The sequence below is a fragment of the Dioscorea cayenensis genome, chromosome 17, assembly GCF_009730915.1.
Source record: "Dioscorea cayenensis subsp. rotundata cultivar TDr96_F1 chromosome 17, TDr96_F1_v2_PseudoChromosome.rev07_lg8_w22 25.fasta, whole genome shotgun sequence".
Taxonomy (NCBI): domain Eukaryota; kingdom Viridiplantae; phylum Streptophyta; class Magnoliopsida; order Dioscoreales; family Dioscoreaceae; genus Dioscorea; species Dioscorea cayenensis.
The window spans coordinates 7,120,955-7,128,469 of NC_052487.1; the positions used below are offsets into that span (position 1 = coordinate 7,120,955).

General features: G+C 43.0%; 1 non-coding gene across 1 annotated transcript; it reads right to left on the minus strand.

The window, feature by feature from the left end:
* Positions 1-1,244: 1,244 nt before the first annotated feature.
* LOC120281497 lies at positions 1,245-1,351 on the minus strand. Its single transcript, XR_005542637.1, has one exon. It is a non-coding gene; the product is annotated as a small nucleolar RNA R71 (small nucleolar RNA).
* Positions 1,352-7,515: the final 6,164 nt, after the last annotated feature.

The window sequence follows — 7,515 nt, forward strand, 5'->3', positions numbered from 1 at the left end:
GTAGAGTGAATGTGCTAAGGAATGACCTTCCACTGGGGCTTAGTTACAGAGGCAACGGAGTGAAGTGTTGAAGTGATTTTAGCACCTAGGGCTTAATTGTGACTAGGACCTTTCATCTAGACCAAAGGGTTACACATCAAGGAAGAGGATTTATCACTTGGAAACCCTAGAAGTCATTGCGATTCTATATGAGTAAGAGGTTGAGAGATTGTTCAATTTCTCCTCCGGGACATGTATAGAGTTAGGCATGGTTGCCCTTAGATTTGCGATCATTTATTGAAGGATCTCCATAACTCATTAATGCATTGTCAGAAAGCATAATAGAGGGTTTTTGCACTTGAAACAATTGTCCTAGGCGGAACAAAATCCGGGTACCTTATTTATATCGATTGCCTTACCTCCCCATTACTTGTGCTTTCCCTCTTGTCTCTTTCACTTTTGTTTACATTACATCTTGTTAATCAAATCACTATTTATCTTTGCTTAGTTAAGAAACAATTCAATTATTTTTACTCCCTACTCTCTGTGGATATGATATTCACTCACCTGGGATTTTTATTACTTGACAAATCCGTACACTTACGGGACATAGGCAAGGATCGTTGTCAATTTTTTGGCGTCAATGCCGAGGAGTAGGCATTTAGAGATACTTTGCACTTTGTTTTCTTAGCTATTCATTCTTTCATTCTATTTCACATCTTCTTTTTCTATCATCATTTCGATTCATTTTCTTTGGGTGCAGCTCTAGGTTATGACCCGAGGGAGCCCTTTGATATTGATTGAAGGAGATTCTGATCTTAAACGTACACTCAAAAGAAAGGGAAAAGAACCTGCGTAAGAACAGTCTAATCAAGCTGAAATAGAAGTTGAAGGGTCAGATAATATGGCAGAACAGAATGAGCAACAGAGGACACTTTCTGATTATGCTAGACCCTCAGTTTTGGGCACACAATCGAGTATTGTGAGACCCCCGATTACAGCTCCGAACTTTTAGCTGAAGCTAGCATTCATCCAAATGATTCAGCAATCAGCGCAGTTTAATGGTTTGGCCAATGAGGACCCAAACAACCATATAGAGAACTTCTTGGAAGTTTTTGATATGCTAAAGATTGAGGGCTTTCCCATTCTCTCTCAAGGGAAGAGCCAAGCAGTGGCTACATTCTTTACCCACGGCCTCCATCACGACTTGAAACGAGATGGTCGAAGCTTTCCTCGCTAGATAATTTTCGCCAGGAAAGTCAGCCAAGCTTCGCAATGAGATATCATCATTTGTGCAGATGAAGTTAGAGGTATTTTTTGAGACATGGAGGCGCTTTAAGGATTTTTTGCGGAGGTGCCCACAGCACGGATTTCCCAAATGGATGATTATTCAGACTTGCTATAAGGGGTTGAATCCGAGTACAAGGCAATTGCTAAATGCCACCGCAGGAGGCACAATGGGGAGTAAAACCCTGGAAGAAGCCCGACAGTTAGTAGAAGACATGGCCATGAACAATTATTAGTGGAATACGGGGGAAAGGAAAAAGGTGGCCGGGCTCCATGAGATCGATGCAGTAACTTCATTGGCGGCTCAAGTAGAATCATTGAGTAAGAAGTTAGACTTTCTAACTTCTAATAGAGTGGTGGCCGTGACTACTTGCACCGGGTGTGGTGGAGTACATGCTTCCTCCAATTGCCAGATCTCTATTGGTGATGCATCTTCAGTGGAGAAAGTCAATTTTGTGGGTAATGCAACGAGGGACCAAGGGAATCCATATAGCAACACCTACAATCCGGGTTAGAAGAATCATCCCAATTTCTTGTGGAGCAACCAAGGGCCACAAAAGGCCATGGCACCACTGGGTTTCCAACAACAACAAGCCCCAAACATTGAGAACTGAGTTTCAGTCTTGGAAATCCGAATGACGATTTAGAGAAGGCCTTGACTAGATTTGTGCAATCATCGGATACAAGGTTTCAATAAGTCGAGGCTGTACTTCGCAACCACACCGCTTCTTTGCACAATCTTGAGAATCAAGTGGGGCAAATTGCGAAGTCTCTATCGGAGAGAAAACAAGGAAGCTTACCGAGTAATATCGAGACAAATCCTAGAGAGCATGTGAAGACGATCACTTTGAGAAGTGGTCGTGAGGTTGAGGATAAGCTTCCGAATGAGAAGTCCACTGTAGAAGCACCCGTGGTCATAGAAGTAGAGGAGGGAGCAAGCAAAGAGAAGAATGACCAAGCGGATGAACAATACAAGAAGTTCCTGAGTTTGTTCAAGCAACTCCACATCAACATGCCCTTTGTTAAGGCATTATACCAAATGCCTAAGTATGCAAAGTTCTTGAAAGACTTGTTGACCAACAAAAGTAAATTGGAGGAGAGTGCCTCTGTGATTCTAGATGCTTCTTGCTCAGCGGTCTTGCAAAAGAATATGCCGAACAAGAAGAAAGACCCGGGAAGCTTCATCATTACATGCAACATTGGCAATTTGGGTGAAGAAATGTGATTGGCGGACTCATGGGCCAGTATCAACGTCATGCCATATTATTTCTTTCAGAAGCTAGGCTTGGGAGAGCCTAGGCCCAGTCAGATGACATTGCAACTAGCGGACTGAATGGTGAGACATCCGAGGGCATCATTGAAGACGTGCTTGTCAAGGTGGACAAATACATTTTTCCTGTAGATTTTGTAGTATTGGATGTCGATTAGGATGCTGATGTACCTTTGATACTTGGGAGGCCATTCTTGCTCACTTCCAAGGCATTGATCGACATGGACGGGGGGGAGTTGACACTGAGGGTTGGAGATGATAAGCTCACTTACTGCCTCTCCGAAGCCATGCGTCATTCTCTTGACTTTGATGATACTCTTTACTTTCTAGACACTACTGATGAGATTATTGATGAATATATGCCGAAAATGTTCAATCCGAACCCGTACTAGGGTTTGTTCGACCAAGAGATAGACAACGAGGAAGTAATGATGCTTGGTTCAATGGAAGAAGTACCAACTCCAGGGATCATGAAGAAAGTGCTTCGAAAGATGAAAAGGGTGAGGAGATGCCACCGGAAATGCCCCAAGACTGTTGGTGATGTGCGAGAACTGAACAAGTTGGATGAACCATTGCTAGCTGGTACGAAGCCCGATAACTCTCCCTCTATATTCAAGAGACTTTGCACTTCATGCTTTCAAGCTATGGGTAAGAGGGCAATCTTCATCTATGAACCCCCGTGAGGTAAGATAAGGTACATCAAGGTTAGTGACATTAAACAAGCGCTTCTTGGGAGACAACCCAAGCGTTTACTATTTTCTTAGTTGTTATTATAGTGTTTGCATAAATAAAGTGTCGAGTGTTGGTGTCTAGATGTTTTAAATGCTATTGCTGTGAGTTTTCCATGGATTTTTGGTGCAATCGTGCGCATTAATATATATAGCAAAGATTTGGTCGTTTGAGAGAGTTTTTCATGTTTTAGCTGCTGTATTTTGCATAGTAGGGCAAGCTCTTAGTGTTTATACATGTTCAGGAATTTTCTGCAGAGCCTGCAGAGTTTTTTAAGGCATCCAAAGAAAACACATTGGCGTGGGTATTTTCCACACGCCCATAGGTCTACACTGCGAGCTCATCCAGAGAAGACACAGGGGCGTGGACTCGCTCCTGTGAACGACCTTGTGAGTTTCGCACGCCCGTGGGTAATTTCCACACGGGCGTGCGTCTTCTTGCTGAGACTTAGTAATTTTTACCGAGAACACACAGGGGCGTGGACTCACCCCTGTGGGCAATCCTGTGATAAACTCACGGGCGTGGGTAATTTCTGCATGCCTGTGTGGATCTCTACAGCAGAGCTCTCCTCCATCCCGAAAAGACACAGGGGCGTGTGATCGCCCCTGTGAGTTAGACCTATGAATGTCCATGCCCGTGTAGAATTTTCGCACGGGCGTGCGAAACATTTAGTGATTCTTCTCGGTTAGACAGAGAAGCCACAAGGGCGTACGTCTGCCCCTGTGGAATGGGCACACGGGCGTGGGCATTTTCCACACACCCATGCGGTGACGTTCAGAGAGGTTGAGTGTTTTCTTGAGAGCACACAGGGGCGTGCGTTTACCCTTATTACTCTCTGTTGGAGGCACACGGGCGTGGGTAATTTATGCACGCCCGGGTGGATGCACAGAATTCCAAGAGATGCTTGTTTTCCTTAAAAATCTTCTTGAATTCTCTTTCTCTTCACCTCCAATCACTCGAAGATCGACTTTAATCAATCTTCTGGCCCACACATCGCTGTTTTAGAGGGTTTTCCAGTCAATTTCCACGCCGAAATCGAAGTTTTCATACCTATTTCATCGGTAATCCTTTTACCCTCACTTCTTTGCCAATTCTTTTTTTTAATAGATCAAAAGTCTTAAGTTGCATGCAATTTCCACTTTATAATAGTTTATGCATGTTTAGAAAGTGTTTAACCATGGTTTAAAGTTGTATTTTTGGAGAATTTGTATGCAACCGTGCAGATTTCACACCCCGCAAATCCACACAGGCGTGGGTAATTTCCACAGGCCCGTGTGGGATTTTGCAATACTATTTCTAGAGCTTTGTTGATCATTTTCTCATCAATTCTTGCAAATATGGCACCTCGTTTGAAGAAGCATGAAGTTAAGCATCCCAGAGAGACCCCACCTGAGCCAGTACACATGGAATTCTCTAATCCCGAGCATCATAATCGATTTGAGAGATTAGCAGCACTCAGCTTTGGTTAGTCTCGCTTTGTGGATTTGAGTATGCTAAGAGAGATTCGATGGGATGATGAGCTAGCCAATGAGATTGATGACATGCTAGCAGTGGGAAGCTGGAGAAGATTATTGACTATCCAAGAGCCAGCTTTCCATGCATTGACGTTAGAGGTGTTGGCGTCTTTCAAGTTTGATCAGCCATTTGGGAGATTTGACACCGTGAATGCTAAACAGTTCCGAGTATTCGGACATCTATTTTGCATGAGTGTCACTAAATTATCCGTTCATATGGGTTTGTATGACAAAACCTATACAGGTGCAGAGGAGTATGGACGCTTATCGACAGATTTTCCGGTCACGGTGACTCCGCAGCAAGCGTATTGAGTTTTGTGTGGACATGGGCAGTACGATCCAGTAGTATCCAAGGCCACCAGCCTATCCTGGCTGAGCTACAGATACTTACACTCAGTCCTCAGTGGGTTTGTGACCGGTCAAAATGACAACACAACTATTTTGAGCAGGCAGGACCTACTCTAATTATACTCCATGGTTCGCAATGTGCCGATTCACCTGGGGCACGTAGTGGTAGACACCTTGAGGCACTAGGGCCAATTTATGAGAGTGGAAGTATTATTTGCTGGTCCCTACGTCACTAGACTCATCTTGGGGATGGGTTTTCTGGATGCCATCTGAAGTGCCGAGAGGGCGGTCATGCCTTCTCCTCTTGGGTTTGATACGATTAGGATGATGGGGTTGGTGCATAGATGTGGGCCTGGAGCATACATTCTATCTACGGCTACCCCGGAGATCATTGAGGGCGGAAGGGACGCAGCGGAGGGTTCAAGACAGGTTCCCAAGCCTTAGTTTGCACCGATAGGGACCGGAGCACCCCTTGCAGCACAGGAGACAACTTGGCGTTCGATACCCATTTTTACTCCTTCTCGAGCTCATGATCATTTTGAGAGGCTCAAGAATGCTATGGGTGAGCTTGGGTCCGAGCTCACGGAGGTTCGGACCTTACAGGTAGCGCAATACGTGGGGATGATGGCGCATCTTGACATCGTACTGCAGCTATTAGAGTGAGATGCATCCTCACCCTTTATCAGGAGACCGAGGACCCCTCCAGCATCACCACCACTATTTTCACCGGTGCCATTTGATGTAGCACACGCAGCACCAGCTGAGTCGATAGCAGACAGTACCAATACTTGACTTTATTTTTCATTTCTTTACTTCTGCATTTTATTTTGGACTTGTATACTTAGAAAGGACTCTCCTTCTGAGTTTATTTTTCATTTTGTTGTCTCGAGTTATATTCATTACCTTATCTTTTATTTACTCGAGTTGTTTTTGTTTTTGTTTTTATTGAGCTTTACTGAACCCCCTTATGTATGTGTGCAGATGGTCTTGTCAGTATGGGAATTGAGAATGAGTCATGGACACGGCCAATGTGGGCCATGTGTGCTTCGCAACCCGTTGGAATTTTACTCCCGAGAATTTATCTCCATCAAACGCAACACTTGGAGTCAGAGGAATATTATTTCAATTGCCACTCTCATATCTATACTTGATTGATTTATTTTCTATTCTGCTTGCATGGTACATTGGGGACAATGTACAACTTAAGTGTGGGGGAGGGGGGGGAGTTTCATAGTGCACATATCTTTTATATTAGTTTGATTGTTATACATGCTCACATAGCCAATGGCGGTTCGCCTTAGTTGCAATGATTGAATTCTTGAGTTTAGGAGAGTTTTTAACATTGAATGTTCTCATGCTCTAGTTTTTACTTGAATTTCTAGGAATTTTTGCCCGATTAACACTTGTTGCACTACTCACTCTTTAAACTCTTTTGGAAACTCAAGTTTGATGTTAAAGGGACTAGTTATAGTTGTTTCTTTTATTAAATTTAAAAAAAAAGTTTCATTGTTTAGTTATGCTTGTTGGGTGGAAAGAGCTACCACCTATGAAGTATGAAGATACTCTCATAAATCCGATACTAGTTATGCCCTAATGAGAGAAATATCTATCTCATAGGATGAGTGAAAGCTACCACCCCGGTAGAAAGAGCTACCACCTCAAAAGTGTGAAAGCCACCTTAACGGTCGCTTTGAAAAGGGCTACCTTAGAGGATGTGTAAAACTACTACCATCTTTTCAAATTTTCATTACTTTTCGTCGATAAGTAAGTCCCTTTTACTTAGAACTTTGAGGAGTATACCTTGGGTTGACTTGAGTGAGTTTACACACACTTACACGATTTCGGGTTTGTTACCTTTTTTTATTCAAGTTTTTAGCTAGAGCATTGATTTTTCGTATTTAGTGTTGAATTTCCCTTACTTGTAGAATGCTCTCTTTGTATGCTTTGGTGAACCTAAGGCCAAGCACTTCCCATATTTACTTTGTTTATACTTCAATGTTTTAATTTTTTCTTGAGGACAAGCAAAAGCTTAAGTGTGGGGGAGTTTGATAACTGCTTGTGTGATAAGTAAGCGAAGTGTTCTTTCCTTATGATGAGCATTACTTTTATCAGGATTTAGTGCTAATATGTGTGCATTTATGTTACTTTCATGCATATAGGGTTGTGAAGCCGAATGTTAGAGAAAGAAGCCAATGTGGATCGTTAATGCACCATTTGGAGGAAATCTTGAGAAGGATCAAATTCGAAGACATAAGTCGGGTTCAAGATGCGAGAATGTGTTCCAACCTCCTCGTATTCAAGTCAGCACAATGATTTGCAGGTGCACAAAGGTAGTCACAGTCAAATATTCCATCTTGTGCATGTATAGCAATATCTCCACCAAAGTAG